The sequence below is a fragment of the Leucoraja erinacea genome, chromosome 21, assembly GCF_028641065.1.
Source record: "Leucoraja erinacea ecotype New England chromosome 21, Leri_hhj_1, whole genome shotgun sequence".
NCBI classification, from domain to species: domain Eukaryota; kingdom Metazoa; phylum Chordata; class Chondrichthyes; order Rajiformes; family Rajidae; genus Leucoraja; species Leucoraja erinaceus.
In genome coordinates, this window is record NC_073397.1 from 15,035,867 (window position 1) to 15,053,334 (window position 17,468).

Here is a 17,468-nt window from a genome sequence, read left to right on the forward strand (position 1 = left end):
CTATTGTCTATATTGTCTCACCGACCATCAATGCCCATGGCAATAAACCCCACTTTGCTTGGCTTGCACGTTTTACGCAGGTAACAGCAATGTGTTGCATGGGAGGTCGCTTTACAATATTAGGATGCTACAGGACCTCTCTAGGTTATTAAAAAAAAGGCACACATTGCTGGAGTAACTCAGTGGGTCAAGCAGCATCTCTGGAGAACATGGATAGGTGACATTTCAGAGGACCCTTCTTCAGACTGATTGGAGGGGACATGAGGGGGGAAAGAAATCTGCGAGAGGGAAGAGGCAGGACAAAGCGCCAATATGGGTCAACAAACTAGTGTGTGACCTGAAGCATCACCTAACCATATTCTCCAGAGATGCTGCCTGACCTGCTGAGTTACTCCAGCACTTTGTGTCCATGTGTGTGCATGAACCAGCATCTGCAGTTGGGCGGTACTGGGGCTCGGGTGCTCCCACAGCCCAAAGACCTACAGGTTTGTACGTTAATTTGGCTTTGGTAAACATTGTCAATTGTCCCTAGTGTGTAGGACGGTGCTCGTGTACGGGGATCGCTGGTCGGCACCGACTCAGACAGGGACAATTTACAATTTTTTCCTAAGCCAACAATACCGCTGCCCAACCGTGCATGACGCAAGTCTCTGAACAAACCACGACTGACTCACAGTCGACAGTCTCCTGGTCTATTGCACAACCGTTTTTTTTCTAACATCAGTCACCACTAGATTGATGACATTAACCCGATGTTACTCTGTTTACAGTCTAGAGATACAGCATGGAAACTGGCCCTTCGGCCCATCGCCTCTACGCTGTCCATCAACCACTCGTCCAGACTAGTTCTATGTCATCCCACTTTTACATCTGACATACCGGGGGCAATTTACAGAAACCAATGAACCTCAAGCTGGAAAGAGTGCAGAGAAGATTTACAAGGATGTTACAAGGATTCAAAGGCCTGAGCTATCGGGGGAGGTTGAGCAGGCGAGGACTCTATTACTTGAAGCACAGTAGGATGAGGGGGTGGGAGATTGCAACCTTCACGTGGTCCGCCTTGTTTCGACGAATGCAATCAAGCTGGTGTGCACAATCAAATAGAACAAGTTGTCCTACAACTATAGGCTGTGCAGGCCATATGCAAGAAGTAGGAGGTGGGGCAATTTTATAGAGGTGTACAAAATCATGAGAGGAAAAGATCTTGTAGATGAACAGAGTCTCTTGCCCAGAGTAGGGGGGGGGTTGAGAACCAGAGGACACAGGTTTAAGGTGAGGGGGGAAAATGTTAATAGTAGCCTGAGGGGTAATTTTCTTCACACAAAGTGGTGTATGAACGAGCTGCCGGAGGAGGTAGTTGAGGAAGGTACTATTACGATGTTTATGAAACATTTAGACAGGTACATGGCTAGAACAGGTTTGTAGGGATATGGGCCAAACGCAGGCAGGTGGGACCAGTGCAGATGGGACATGTTGGTCGGTGTGGGCTGAAGGGCCTGTTTCCATACTGCATAACTCCACGACTGACTCGTTAACCTACAAACCTGCACACCTTTGGAATGTGGGAGGAAACCGGAGCACTCACGTGGTCACAAGAAGAACGTACGAACTCTGTACAGACAGCACCCGTAGGCGGGATCAAACGGAGGTCGCTGGTGCTGTGAGGTTTTTGCTCCACGAGCCTTCATGAAAATCTATTCCCCGTGACCATTAAATTCCAACTCATAACCCTTCCAAAAATCAGTCCGAAATTGGCCCTGCTTCATGCCCATTCTCCGTCGCTGCATTTTAACAGTTAATCTTAAAATACCCGTCCAAAATTAGTTTTTTTTCTCTAAAGGTGTTTACATAGAACTTAGGAGCCAAATGTGTCTGTCTGTCCGTGCTGGATTTTATGGGCAGCCTCTCGCTCTATCTCATCCCTGCCAACTGGCAGATCACTTTCACTCTTGTGGTCTGAAGCCGCCTCCGCTTAAAGGCAAAACACAAAGTGCTGGAGTAACTCAGCAGGTCATCTCTGGAGGGACATGAACAGGCGATGTTTCGGGTCCGAATCCTTCTTCAGCCTAATTCTGCTCCGATAATATATGATTTTTTTTTAATGGCAAAAAAACATAAAGTGGAATGTGACCTTACAAATGGCAGTTAGGCGAGATTGATCAACATGTGATTTTTTAGCGACTATTTTCAAAGACAAGGAATGCAGAATCGACATAATGTTAAATTGGCACTTTGATTGATATTGTTGTGCATTTCTCCAAAGGACATTGCAGAAAACAGGCATTTTTTCTCACTGCTCAATAACACATAAACTAGTGTTTTCCTCATCCATAAACTTTCTCCTCTCGGAGAAGTGTACAGCAGCAGAAGAGGCCCTTCGGCCCACAGTGTCTGTACCGAATATGATGCCAAGAGCAACTCTTATCTACCTGCACATAGTCTATATCCCTCCTTTCCCTGCATATCCATGTACCTATCCAAACGTTTCTTAAATGCCACTATCATTCCTGCCTCCACCACCAATTTACCTGCCAATGTTTTCCTGGCACTCATCGCCCTCTGTGCTAGTAAACTACTCCACACATCTCCTTTAAACTCTGCCCCCTTCGCCTTAAAGCTGTGCCCTCTTGAAATTGATGACTCCATCCTGGGATGAGAAGCAAACCTTATCTATGCTTCTCATCATTTTATGTACTTCTATCAAGTCTCCCAGCATTCCAGAGAAAACAATCCAAGTGTGTCCAACCGCTCCCTGTAACTCATACGTATTAATCCAGTCATCCACCTCCTTTGCACCCTTTCCAAAGCCTCCACATCTTTCCTGTATTGGGGGCGACCAGAACTGCTTGTAGTATTCCAAGTACTCCAACCTCCTCTGTCCTGTCGGACCCTGGCTCCAACAGGCCAAACTGCAAACCAGACACCAGTCGGCTTCTTTACCAACGGTTACAGACCCAAGTCTAAAGCACTTTGGTGAAATACAGCAAGAGAAGGTAAAACACATTTACAATTGCTTAATTCAAGAGCAAAGTAGCTGGTTAAAGATATTTGGCCCGACTCCTATATACAGGGCACAGTATGGTTGACCCTTTGTACCTGAAGAGGATATTGTATCATATGATTTGTACATGGTTAAACATTTACAGAGGTTTCACCAAAACCTGGCCCAAACGGAAAGGCTCAGCGATGGAGTTGCTGCCTTAAGCCCCTGTCCCACTTAGGAGACCTAAACAGCAATCTCGGGTGACCTTGCCCGCCACCCAAGGTTTCCATGAGGTCACCGGAGGTTTTGGTCACTCTCCCTAATGGTCAAAAGTGGTTTCCGCGTGGTCGAGGCTTCATCTAGGTTGCTGCTATTTTTTCATCATTTATAAAAACCGGCCTCGATTAAAAATAGTTTGCCGTTTTAAAAAATTATATATTTTTTGTCGCAGGTCCAGTCTAAGCCGGTTTTCTTCATAGTCGAGGTTTTCAACATATGTGTGGGAGGTGGTAGGAGGTTGCAGGTCACCTCGAACTTGATTTTTTTTTTGGGTGGTGGGCAAGGTCACCAGAGGTTGCTGTTTAGGTCTCATAAGTGGGGCAGGGTCATGTCAGCGCTTGCAGCGCCAGAGACCAGGGTTCGATTCCGACTACGGGTGCTGTTTGTATGGAGTTTATGTTCTCCCCATGACCCCGCGGGCTTCTCCGAGATCTTCGGTTTACTCTCATACTCCAAAGACGTACAGGTTTGTAGGTTAATTGGCTTGGTACAAGTGCAAATTATCCCCAGTGTGTGTAGGATAGTGTTAGTGTGTGGGAGTTGCCGGTCGGTGGAGACTCGGTGGGCCAAAGGGCCTATTTACGCGCTGTATCTCCAAACTACACTCTTGAAATAAAACCAGGTCCTAACCATAAGACATAAGAGCAGAATTAGGCCATTCAGCCCATTGAGTCTGCACTGTCATTCAATGTGTAGGAAGGAACCGCAGATACTGGTTTACACCAAAGATAGACACAAAATGCTGGAGTAACTCAGCAGGATAGGCAGCATCACTGAAGAGAAGGAACGGGTGATGTTTTGGGATGACACCCTTCTTCAGTGTGTTATTCCATCATGGCTAATCTATTTTTCCCTCTCAACCCCATTCTCCTGCCTTCTCCCCATCGCCTTTGACACCCTTCCTAATCAAGCACCCATCAATCTCCATCTTAAAAATACCCACTGACTTGGCCTCCACAGCCATCTGCGGCAATGTATTGCACAGGTTCGCCACCCTCTGGCTAAAGAAATTCCTCCTCTGGCCATTCTAACTGTCCCCTTCTTAATGATGGGCATCACAAGCAAGTAATTACATGTACTGAGAGTGGGTTAAATAGCCTAGAAACATTCGTCAAACAGAACATTATAACATGAAACAGGTTTGAGGGTGAACCACAACAATTTGTGTGGGAGGTGTGAACCAATGTTGACCAACTCAACCCATCCTTTATTTTTTAATTTTCCTTTTCCCCCCAAAAGTAAACTTAAATCAGAATAATAAATATATACAAAACAAGAATGGTGCAAAAACTCTTCTGACATTCTCAGTGGCTGTACGTACATTCATTAGCATTATATTTGGTAGTGTTCACAGAAATATCATTGTACAGGGCATCCTTGCCACTCATGTGGCCCCCTGGGGTGATATCCCTTCCCTTGTTTGAGGGGCGTCTCCACCACACCCTGCCCCCCAATGTCCAGCAGCGGAAGGACCCTAGACTGTGGTCCTCCCCCACCGAGCCTTGGCGTTGGCTGCACTGAGCTTCAGCGAATCCCTCAGCACGTACTCCTGCAGTCTGAAGCGGGCCAGTCAGCAACATTCCCGGATGGACATCTCACTCTGCTGGAAGACCAACAAGGTTCAGGCAGACCAAAGAGCTGATGACCGTCAGAGGGTCCTCAGTTACGGAGCTAAACCATTTGGGATAAACCGTGACAAGGACCCTTGCTTCATTCTATCGACTCTCTTTGCAAATCCCCACACTGCAAGGAGATGAGCAACTGTCTCCTCTCTATAGCAGCCATACTGAGGGCAACCCACTCTATGGAACAAATGCTTCAGTGCCATCCTGCTGTCACTGGCTCCTGGTTGATTTTAAGCGTTTCATCCATTGTTTGGCTTGACCCAACATTATATAACAAAACTATCTGTGGGGTAGCACGACAGTGGAGTTGCTGTCTCACAGTACCAGATACGTGGAATCAATCCTGACCACTGGTGCTGTCTGTACAGAGCTTGTACAATCTCCCTGTGGCCACATGGGTTTCGTCCGGGTGCCCTGGTTTCCTCCCACATTCCAAAGACGTACACGTTTGTAAGTAAATTGCCTTCGGTAAAATTGTACATTGTTCCTAGTGTGTAGGATAGTGCTAGTGTACGGGGTGATCGCTGGTTGGTGTGGACTCGGTGAGTCTGTCTCCACACTGTTGCATGTTGCGTGCCACTATGTTCTCACTAAGTAGACACATGGCGATTAATAGAGAATAAAACTATTCCCTAAACCATTTTCTTTTCTTTTCTCCTTAGAAAAAAGTTTTGGCCTTGTTCCATGAAGATCTGTTAACTGGAGGCTCACCTGTCCCCCGACACACGCCCGCTGGATTAAGGAGGTGCTTTACAATTTAAAGCTTGAAAAACTTAGGTTCTCTCTCAAAGGCTCTACCAAGACATTCCTAGATACATGGAACCCTTTCTAGGAACTTGTTAACTCTCTCAACTTGTCCCCAGACTCGGAAGAGGACTGAGTGCTCTCCACCATTGTTCTGCTCTACTGCAGCTGCTCTCCTCTTACCCCCCCCCCCCCCCCCACACTTATTTATTCAATTACTTACTTATTTACTGTTATTAGTGACCCCTTTTTTTTCTTTCTTTTTTTCGTTTATCTTACCATATTTGTGTGGATGTGTATGTATGTGAGTGTTGTTTGTCCCCGTTTGGTTCCGACCTGATTCGGGTGGGTTGAAGGTGGGTGAGGGTAAGGGCTTTGAGGGTCGCTTACATACTGTTGCACAATTATGCCTTGACTGTCACTGTCTGTTATCATTATGTATGCAAATTGCTGTGAAATTCAAATAAAAAGATTTAAATCATGAAGATCTGAAATCTTAACTAGTGAAACTTAACTAAAGCAATTTGAGTCTTATGTCATTTCTGTAGTGATTTAAAATGTTCCATGAAATACAAAACAGCTGGAAGTGCGTTTAATTATGTAACTGGAATGAATCAATGAAATCTGCACACATTAAGGCAGCAGCTGGGATTTTAAAGTAACCTTTCTGAAAGAATTACAAATCTGTCACAAAAGTAAGGACCAAGGCCAAAAGCAACAGGGGCATCGTGAATGGAGATAGCACAAGAACAACAACAACATCCCTGGTTCCATGGAACTTAACTAAAGCAATTTGAGTCTTATGTCATTTCTGTAGTGATTTACAATGTTCCATGAAATACAAAACAGATCCCTGGCATCTCCACTGGTTTTGCTATATTTAAGAGGGAGTTAGATGTGGCCCTTGTGGCTAAGGGGATCAGAGGGTATGGAGAGAAGGCAGGTACAGGATACTGAGTTGGATGATCAGCCATGATCATATTGAATGGCGGTGCAGGCTCGAAGGGCCGAATGGCCTACTCCTGCACCTAATTTCTATGTTTCTAACAAGCCTCAAGGTGCTACAGCAGTCACCTGGAGAGGTCATGCCTGCAACAAGATACTGAATCTCCGTCCACAAGCACAAATGGGCCTCAAACAAGTGCCTTGAGCAGAGCTGTCAGTTACTAGTGATGAGGGGTGATCTTATAGAGGTCGCAGAGTGAGTGATACAGTGTGCAAACAGGCCCTTCGGCCCAACTTTCCCACACCGGCCAACATGTCCTATCTACACTAGTCCCACCTGGCAGTCTTTGGTCCCTATCCTTTCAAACCTGTCATATCCATGTACCTGTCTAACTGCTTCTTAAATGTTGGGAATAGTCCCTGCCTCAACTACCTCCTCTGGCAGCTTGTTCCATACACCCACCACCATGTATAACATCACGAGAGAAATGTACCAGATTAATGCACAGACTCTTTTGCAAAGTGCTGGTTTAAAGGTGACCCGCTGAGTTATTCCAGCACTTTGTCTTTTTTTTTTGCAAACCAGTATCTGCAGTTCCATGTTTCTACATCGAGTCATAGTGTGTAAACAGGCCCTGCAGCCTAACTTCAGGCAACTGAACCATCCCACCAACAACTAGAGAGTGGTCCTGAACTACTATCTACCTCATTAAAGACACTCGACCAATCTTTGATCAGACTTTACCGGTTTTACCATTACTAAACATCATTCACGTTATTCCCTGTAAATCTGTACATCGTGGATGACTTGATTATAATCATGTATTGTCTCTCCATTGACTGGCTAGCACTCAACAAAAGCTTTTCACTGTATCTTGGTACACATGACAATAAACTAAACTAATTAAACTAAACTAACTAACTTGCCCCCGCCGACCAACATGCCCCATCCACCTGCCTGCTCTTGGCCCATAACCCTCTGAACCCGTCCTATCCATGTACCTGTCCAAATGTCTCTTAAATGTTACGATAGTACCTGCCTCAACTACCTCCTCCAACAGCTTGTTCCATACACCCACCACCCTTTGCATTAAGAAAAAGTTACCCCTCAGGTTCCCATTAAATCTTTCTAAAAACCCTGGTCCTCTAACAGCTACAATATATGTTTTTAGACAACATGAACTAACGTCCGGAAACACACGTGACAATATGCAACGGAACTTTCACCTCTATGACACTTTAAAATTAGAACCAGGCATTTGTGACTATTGTCAGTGGCACTTATTCACACAGTTATTAAAGAGAGAGAGGGAGAGAGAGGGGGGGAGAGGGAGGGGGTGAGAGGCTGAGAGGCTGAGAGGGAGAGGGAGAGAGAACGAGAGGTGGAGAACGGAAAACAACTCAGTCTGAAGACCCGAAACGCCACCTATTCCTTTTCTCCAGAGATGCTGCCTGACCCGCTGAGTTACTCCAGCATTTTGTGTCATATCTTAAACGGCAAACTTTACGTTTGAGTTGAGTTTACGTTATTGTCACGTGAGCCGAGGTACAGAGAAATGCTTTTGTTGCGTGCCAACCAGTCAGTGGACAAGCAATACATGATTACAATTGAGCCATCCACAGTGTACACACGTACAGGAGATTAAGGAGAGCACAGCTAACGTAAGAAGTGCTGCTGTTGGAGTCGAGGTTGAAAAGGGTGGAGCAAGCGATTGTAATGCGTGATTGCAGATTCACTTCTGTGACCCGCCCACACAGAGTCGCCTGGCTTGGACGCCATCTTAGATCATACACAGACATTAAGCAGAAAATGCTCCAACTAGTCAGTGCCCGGCGGCATCTGTGGACAGTGAATTGAGGAATATACGAGCAGAAACAGGCCGCTCGGCCCCTCAAACCTATCCCACTATTCAATATTTAAGAAGGAACCGCAGATGCTGGAAAATTGAAGGTAGACAGAAATACTGGAGAAACTCAGCAGGTGAGGCAGCATCTATGGACCGAAGGAAATAGGCGACGTTTCGGGTCGATTTCCTTCACTCCATAGATGCTGCCTCACCCGCTGAGTTTCTCCAGCATTTTTGTCTACCCACTATTCAATATGATTACAGCTGTTCTACTGCAGGTTCCCCCAAAGCCTTCAATTCACTGATCTTTCAGAAATGTTCCCTACTTCCAATCTTAGCGTCTCAGGGCATTAAATGCAAAACATGACTTCCATTCTTGTCTCTCCGCAGATGCCTGGTCTACTGAGTACCTCCAGCGTTTTAGTTTTTGTTCACTGCCAAGCCTTTAGAAAGGAGATGAGGTGGAATTTCATTAGTCAGAGGGAGGTGAATCTGTGGAATTCATTGCCACAGACGGCTGTGGGGGCCGAGCCAATTGACATTATTAAGGAGGAGATGCATAGATTCTTGATTAGTATGGGTGTCATGGGGAGAAGGCAGGAGAATGGGGTTGAGAGGTAAAATTAGATCAGCCATGATTGGATGGGGGAGTAGACTCGATGGGCCGAATGGCCTCATTCTGCTCCTATAACTTTTGAAAATGCACATTGCATTTAGGTTTTCCACGGGAAAAGGGGCTGATGTGGGGTGGAAGATTGCAACATTCACCTGGTCCGCCCTGTTTCGACTAATAGAAACATAGAAACATAGAAATTAGGTGCAGGAGTAGGCCATTCGGCCCTTCGAGCCTGCACCGCCATTCAATATGATCATGGCTGATCATCCAACTCAGTATCCCGTACCTGCCTTCTCTCCATACCCTCTGATCCCCTTAGCCAAGTAATGCATCAAATAATGCAATCAACTCGACGTGCACACACAGAAGATCAAATAGAACAAGTTGTCCTACAACTTTAGGCTGTGCATGAAAGAAGAAGAGGCTGATGTCAGCCATGAGATCCTACTCCACCCTGCCTCTCACAGATGGAATGGTTTATTGCGAGATCGGGCCAAAGACAGGGAGAGGCAGGGCAACTGATCAGGCATGGTAACCGGCTGGATTGCCTTATCCACGTCTGCTGACCATGAGCCACTGTTAAAGGTGGAGGTGGTGAGAACAAACAACATATCTCTCCCACCAGCAAAGTCTTAACCAGTCAGAGTGTTTCAAACAACGACTTAAAAAACGCACACACCCTCAAACGATCACACAAAGCGATGGAGTAACTCAGCAGGTCAGGCAGCATCTCTGGAGAGAAGGAATAGGTGAGTTTCGGGTCGAGACACTCCATCGCTGAGTCCCTCGCTGAGTCAGTTCACAGTAACTTTCAATTATGGATGGATCTATCAAGATCAGTACCTGTCTTCCATACCCTCTGATCTCCACTTAGCAGTAATGCATCAAATAATGCAATCAACTCGACGTGCACACACAGAAGATCAAATAGAACAAGTTGTCCTACAACTTTAGGCTGTGCATGAAAGAAGAAGAGGCTGATGTCAGCCATGAGATCCTACTCCACCCTGCCTCTCACAGATGGAATGGTTTATTGCGAGATCGGGCCAAAGACAGGGAGAGGCAGGGCAACTGATCAGGCATGGTAACCGGCTGGATTGCCTTATCCATGTCTGCTGACCATGAGCCACTGTTAAAGGTGGAGGTGGTGAGAACAAACAACATATCTCTCCCACCAGCAAAGTCTTAACCAGTCAGAGTGTTTCAAACAACGACTTAAAACGCACACACCCTCAAACGATCAACACAAAGCGCTGGAGTAACTCAGCAGGTCAGGCAGCATCTCTGGAGAGAAGGAATAGGTGACGTTTCGGGTCGAGACACTCCATCGCTGAGTCAGTTACTCCAGCATATTGTGTCTATCTTCGGTGTAAACCATCATCTGCAGTTCCTTCCTGTACACCATCAACAAGATCTCAACTGGCGCCCAGCTCTTCCGATTCAAAAACACATTTGTCATATGGTCATAAGTGATAGGAGCAGAATTTGGCCATTCGGCCCATCAAGTCTACTCCACCATTCAATCGTGGCTGATCTATCTCTCTCCCTCCGAACCCCATTCTCCTGCCTTCTTCCCATAACCGGTGACCCATTTGTGAAGTGTCTCCATTAAGGAGTCCGATTCCCAGTCAAAAAGGAAGTACTTAATTGGTTTATGTTGTTTTAATTAAGTGTAGCAGACTGGGCTAGATGGGAAGACGGAAGAGTCTGTTTATCAACAAATAAGTCTATTTATAGAAACTGTTTAATTAAAAAAAAAAGACGAGGGGCTGGCTATTTCAGTATCTTTGCTCATCTGTCAAAAAAAGTTTCGACGTGCGCTACTTAAAATGAAAGCTTCAGTAGTTACTGCAAACATCCGTTCTCACCGCACTTTTCTAATGCCTGGTGAGGTTTCTGCCCAACCGCCTCATGAGTCACTGCTACTTTAAGACGCATGTGCAGTTACCAGAAACCCCTCTCCGTCCTGATTTACAGTAGGCCAACGCAGTAAAAAAAAAGCAAAACAAAGAAACAGACCCTGTCCCTTTAAATAAAAGTAGCAAATAGAATGCTGACTGTTTTGAAAAATCCACGAGCCAGCTTATTAAAAAGTAGGGCATGCAAAATGAATTGTGTCTATTTTGGACAATCAAAGTCATTGGTATGTTTTCAAAGGTTTTACCAATATGTTATTTAGTAGCGTGTATAGGATTTAAACACACACACACACAGTACCAATATTTAGACACATGCAGTGCCGGTCAATGGTTACAATGTTCAGCAGCAACTGTAGCATTTCATGTAGTTACGAGCGCGGTTAATCGCAACTGTGCAACAGAAAATGTTGCGTGTTTGGACTGGAGCCGACTGGCAATCCGCATACTGAACCCCCACATCACCGACTGACTGAACGGCGAACCCCAGCACTGGCCAGCTCCATCCCCAATCAACATCGCTCGCTGCCTTTTAATTTCTCTTCTCAAACCTTCCTTTCTCACAGTCCCAATTAAAAAAGGGAAGGGGGGGGGGTGAGGGAAGGGGGCGAAATGGGATGAGGGGAGGGGAAATGGGTTGAGGGAAGGGCAAGGGGTTGAGGGGAGGGGAGTTGAGGTAAGGGAAGGATATTGAGGGAAGGTTGAGGGAAGGGAGAGGCGGGGAGGGAGTGTGGGAAGGGGGTGGGTGAGAGAAAGGGGAGGGGGTGAGGGAGAAAAGTGTCAAATCCTAAATGGACAGTCATGCGGATTTTTTGTGCACTTTAATAAGTGCAATTTGTTTCTCATTTTTTCTCCCCAAACAAAAATCTATGGGGTGTGGGGAGAGGGAAGAAGAATACATAAAGATATTGCAGAGGGCCGGGCCTAGTGCGGTGCCTCACACATACATTCGCAAGTTGTCAGGCAAATGGGAGACAGTGCGTTTCGTTTCACCCCCTTCGGTTCCTTTTACCCTGTCGGTGTCTCCCCCGGTTGTGGACGTGCCGCCATTTTATTTGGGTTACTTTTCACCCTGGGTCTCATAAGCTTATATATATATATATATATTTTTTTTTAAAGAGAGTGAAATGTATTAAAGCGGATTAAACGCGGGACGGGGAGGGGAAATGACCAGGGGGTGAAATGGCAACATTGTAGCGCGTTCTAGAACGTGGCAACAATCGGGGCCACAATGTAGCGACTGAAAGTAACAAACATCAGCGGCGCTTCCCAGTGAAACTCACCCAGTCTCCGCCTCCTTCCTGGGGCTCCTGCCCTGGATTTAACAGCCCCCCTCCCCTCTCCTCTTCAATAAGAGAGGGACCCTTCTTTGATCCGATCGCTGCTGGATTCGCTCCCTTCCTCTGAGCTTTCTGGATCTCGCCGCATAAAACGAGTTGACGATTTTAATTTTCTTTCCAATTTTTTTCACAAGGCATGCATGCTCTCTCTCTCTCTCTCTCTTTCTCTCCCTCTCCCTCGCTCTCGCTCTCTCCCTCCCTCTCCCTCTCTCTCAGGGCGAAGGACGAAACGAAAACGATACGATTCACACATACAACCAAATGAACCCCATCGGACGCCAGAACGCCAACACACGTGATGACCAACGTCACCGTCTTGCGAACGATGCAAAATACTTTGGAAGTTTTTCACTCTTGGGGGGGTTTTAAATGGAGGAGATTCCGGGACGTCTGTTATGGGCTGGATACACGACCCCCCAGACTATCTACACCTGTACCCATTTTTAAATCCACGTCTTCCAACCCAACAAAAAGTCCAAAAACTCTTAATTTCAATCAAATCCCCATCCGGGATGATATTTTAAACCTCCTGCCAAATGCCCATCCCGAGATGTATTAAACGCCGCGACTGTACTGCTGCATGCCAAAGTAACTTCTCTCTGGCAGTGAAATGTCAAGACACGCCGCGTCTTTGAAAACATAAACATGTCAATTGTGTTGCAAATTGCCCGCCGTGTCATAACCGCTTATGAGTCAAGGTGGCGTTCGCGTGAGTGCTGAGTGCGCTGATCCGAGAGCGGATTGTGTGTTTGAAATGAGCGCCTTGTACCTGGTATTCTTCTTGCCGATGGTCCCTTCCAGCTGAGTGGCTGGTGATCGCTTTCTCTCCAAGTGGCTGACGGTCATGCCTCACTCTCACTCTCTCTGGTTGCTACGGTATTGTTCATTCCACCTCCCCCCCTCTTCTCTCTCTCTCTCCCACGACATTAAACTTACCATTAACTGCGGGGATCCCCTCTGACACAGGCTCGTCCTCCACATTCCTCGGTAATCGCGAGTGTTATCTGTTCCTCCCCTCCCAGAAGTCACTCCCACCCGCTCCCCGCCGCACTGATTCGCTTCCTTCCCCGACCTGAAGGATTATTAGCAGCAAAGATCCTAGAGCTATGAGCTCAGGAGATCGTTATCAAAGGGGGGAAATAGTGTTACGAGCGTATTATGTATCAACGTGCAGAAAAACCCCCACATTTAAACAAGCGAGAGGTTTGTTTTTGCCTCAGTTATTTGTGTATAAAAGATCTTTGACTTTGTGCAAAAACAATCCCAGCCTTCCTTTAAACAAAATCGCTGGCTGGATATTTCACTGAAGAAGAGTCCCGAAACCTATCCATGTCCTCCAGAGATGCTGACTGACCAGTTGAGTTACTCCAGCACTTTGTGTCATTTTTGGAAACCAGTACAATGAACTGTGTCATCGAAGGTAGACACAAAATGCTTCTTCAGACTGAAACGTTACCCATTCCTTCTTTCCAGAGATGCCGCCTGTCCCGCGGAGTTACTCCAGCATTTTGTGTCTACCTTAGGTGATGTTTCTGGTCAACTCAAGCTAGAGGGATGGAGATAGGACATATAACCATTTCTCCCACTACCCTGACCCTTTTACCCCAACCCACCATCATTCCACACCTCTCCTTATCTGACACCTTTGTTTCCTTTTCATCTCCACCCTCCCATCTCGAACCTCACGTTCATAAATGATAGGAGCAGGATGAGGCCATTCAGCCCATCACGTCTACTCCACCATTCAATCATGGCTTATTTATCTTCCTGTCTTAACCCCATTCTCCTGCCTTCTCCCCATAACCGAACACACTCCTTTTCATCTCAACCTAATTGCCAATCACCCAACCCCACCCCCACCTGTATCCACCTAGGCGTGACCCACTCCCACCTCTTTTCCATCTTTCTCACCCATATTCCCATCAGTCTGAACAAAGATTCCGACTCAAAGCCCAATCTCTCATGCTGTCTGTGTGGAGTTAGCAAGTTCTCCCTGCGACCACATGGGGTATCACCAGTTTTCTCCCATACAGTATCCCACAGAAATGCAGGTTGATGGGTTAGTTGACCATTGGAAATTATCCCCGGTGAGTAGGTGAGTGGTAGAATCTCAGGAGGTTGGTGGGCATGTGGAGAGACTGGAATAGGATAGGTGTAGATTTATACAGTAGAGAACGTGGAGTTGTGAGGTTGCATCACCTTCTATACATTATCTTTAGAAATCCTTAGAGAGTTGTGAGTCCTGTGGAATTCTCTGCCTCAGAGGGCGGTGGAGGCAGGTTCTCTGGATACTTTCAAGAGAGAGCTAGATAGGGCTCTTAAAGATGGTGGAGTCAGGGGATATGGGGAGAAGGCAGGAATGGGATACTGATTGGGGTGATCAGCCATGATCACATTGAACAGCGGTGCTGGCTCGAAGGGCCAAATGACCTACTCCTGCACCTATTGCCTATTGTCTAAAGTTTAAAAAAATATTATTGAAGGGCTATAATAAAAAGCTGGGCTGTTAGACTATTATGGAATGTTCGTCATAAGAGTCACCTATTAATTCCTTTGGTTTAGTTTAGTTTAGAGATACCATGTGAGAACAGGCTCTTTGGCCCACTTAATGCCAGTTAATGTACAAACCTGCACATCTTTGGGATGTGGGAGGAAACCAGAGCATCTGGAGAAAATCCACGCGGTCACAAACCCCATACAGACAGCACCCGTAGTCAGGATCGAACCCGGGTCTCTGGAGCTGTAAGGCAGCAACTCTACCGCTGCGCCACTGTTATATGGTTCACCTTATTGTGTGGAACCCGTGCAACTGCCCCCCTCTGTTGACCAGCTAATTCAAATGGTCATTGTAATTGCAAACGTTTTAATCTCAGTCCCATAGAGTGGAATGTTATTACTCACTGAATCACAGGGGAAGCCATTAATGTGGAAGTTTTTATAAACCTTCTGGAGTAAGGGTTATGCAACAGGTCTTTTTCTAGTGAGCATTTCCTTATTATGGTTGTTAAAAGCAGATTTTAGTTCTGGCCCGTTACTGAAAATGTAATTAAAAATCACAAGCTTTGAGCATTTTCGGGTAATAAAACTTCCTTTATACAGCTGACATAACAACTCTTCATTTACATTGCATCATCAACATCAGTGGAGCATAGTTTTGTATTTCAGTGGAGACAGTTACTGTTTATTATTGTCAATGGTCAACTTTCAAGTCAACAAACATGCCAACTTGGGAGAACACAGATAGGTGACGTTTGGGTTTCGGGCCAAGGTCTTAACCGGGCCTGGGTAGAGAAGATGTTTCCACTAAGATCAAAAGTTGATAAGGGGGGAAATTAGGATTCAAACTCCCCACCATTCCGGATGATCTATCTTGAAATTCTCCTGCCTTCTCCCCGGACCTCTGGACACTATGGGAGAGTCTGGATGTCAGAAGAGAGGAATCCCGTTAGTCAGAAGGTGGTTCCATTCATTCATGAATTCAAAGGAGCGGCCTTGATAACTCACCTCACCGTTGCGGAGCTGGCCGGGTATAGGAGCTGCTGCTGATGCTGTTGCTGCTGCTGCTGCTGCTGCTGCTGCCGGAGAGTCGGAGGCCATTCTGCCCACGGCTCCCTGGAGGGAGACCGCTTTTCGGGGTCGGCGACTTCTCCCGCCCGAGTTGCGGGGTCGAAGAGCCATTCAATCATGGAATGGCCGCTGATGCGAGCTATCGGGGCCCCAATCAACCCATTGTGCGCGACCTGCACCACCCCGGCTTCGGGACAATCGCCATTGCCAGCCGGGGGTGACTTTGACTCTGACACTAGTGGGAGAGATACTATTTGGGGACCAGTTAGGCCATGGATGCTTCAGAATGATGTTGAATTGTTATGTATTAGTGCAGAAGGCATTTCGGTGGACCTCCTGGGGGATTGATTGCCACTGATTCGGCCACTGTGGCTGTGGAGGCCAAGTCATTGGATATTTGTAAGGCGGAGATTGACAGATTCTTGATCAGTACAGATGTCAGAGGTTATGGGGAGAAGACAGGAGAATAGGGTTGAGAGGGAACAATAGATTAGCCCTGATTGAATGGAGGAGTAAACTTGATAGGCCAAATGGCAAAATTCTACTCCTATAATTTATAGACAATAGGCAATAGGTGCAGGAGTAGGCCATTCGGCCCTTCGAGCCAGCACCGCCATTCAAAGTGATCATGGCTGATCATCCCCTATCAGTACCCCCGTTCCTGCCTTCTCCCCATATCCCCTGACTCCGCTATTTTTAAGAGCCCTATCTAGCTCTCTCTTGAAAGCATCCAGAGAACCTGCCTCCACCACCCTCTGAGACAGAGAATTCCACAGACAATTTATGAACATTAACTTAATATGAAGCTGAGGGGTATCTTTCTTACACAAAGGGAGGTAGATATATGGACCGAGTTGCTGGAGGAGGTACACTAGTTGAGGCAGGTATAATCATAACATTTAAGCGACATTTTAACAGCTACATAGATAGGGTAGGATTAGAGGGTTGTGGGCCAAGTGCGGGCAGGTGAGACCAGTGTAGATTTGGCACGATGGTCAGCATGGGCATGTTCGGCTGAAGGGGCTGTTTTCACACTGTACGAGTCTAAGGGTCCACCCCAAGACGTCACATAATCATGTTCTCCAGGGATGTTGCCTGACCTGCTGAGTTACACCAGCATTTTGTGGCTTTCTTTGTAAACCAGCACCTGGAGTTCCTAGTGTCTCCAAATGTGTTGGCTTTAGCGTTATAGAGTCATACATCGTGGAAACAGACCTTTCGACCCAACTTGCCCACACCGAACGATATGCCCCATCTGCACTAGTCCCACCTGCTTTGTCTATAAAAAATCAAATGTCATAGAACAAAGTTAATTGCATTCGAGCGACTATTTGATAACATGCTCAGTTGTTTGAAATGCACATCACTTCAGTGGATGGCGTTGATAAACTAGGTTACCTCACCCAATGGGCAATGTGTGAGATTGTGTTTTGGCAGGTTATTCAATTGTAGAGGGTTGGAACACCATATATATGCCTGCCATTGTCCTTGCCGAATATTCATTCAACAGTGTTTCACTGGATGGAATTTGTGAATAGTAATTTTGGCAAGTGCTTCCTGCCTAGAATGTGGTGTAACCAACTGGGACCTTGCACAAACTAACAAT

The 17,468-nt window shown here is 46.3% G+C and overlaps 1 protein-coding gene across 1 annotated transcript in view; it reads right to left on the reverse strand.

The window, feature by feature from the left end:
- zhx3b (zinc fingers and homeoboxes 3b) overlaps window positions 1–13,178 on the reverse strand; it is a 70,149-nt gene extending 56,971 nt beyond the window's left edge. Inside the window, exon 1 of the mRNA XM_055652178.1 lies at window positions 12,239–13,178. The gene's annotated coding sequence lies outside the window, so the exon portion shown is untranslated. The remainder of the gene's footprint in view (window positions 1–12,238) is intronic.
- Window positions 13,179–17,468: the final 4,290 nt, after the last annotated feature.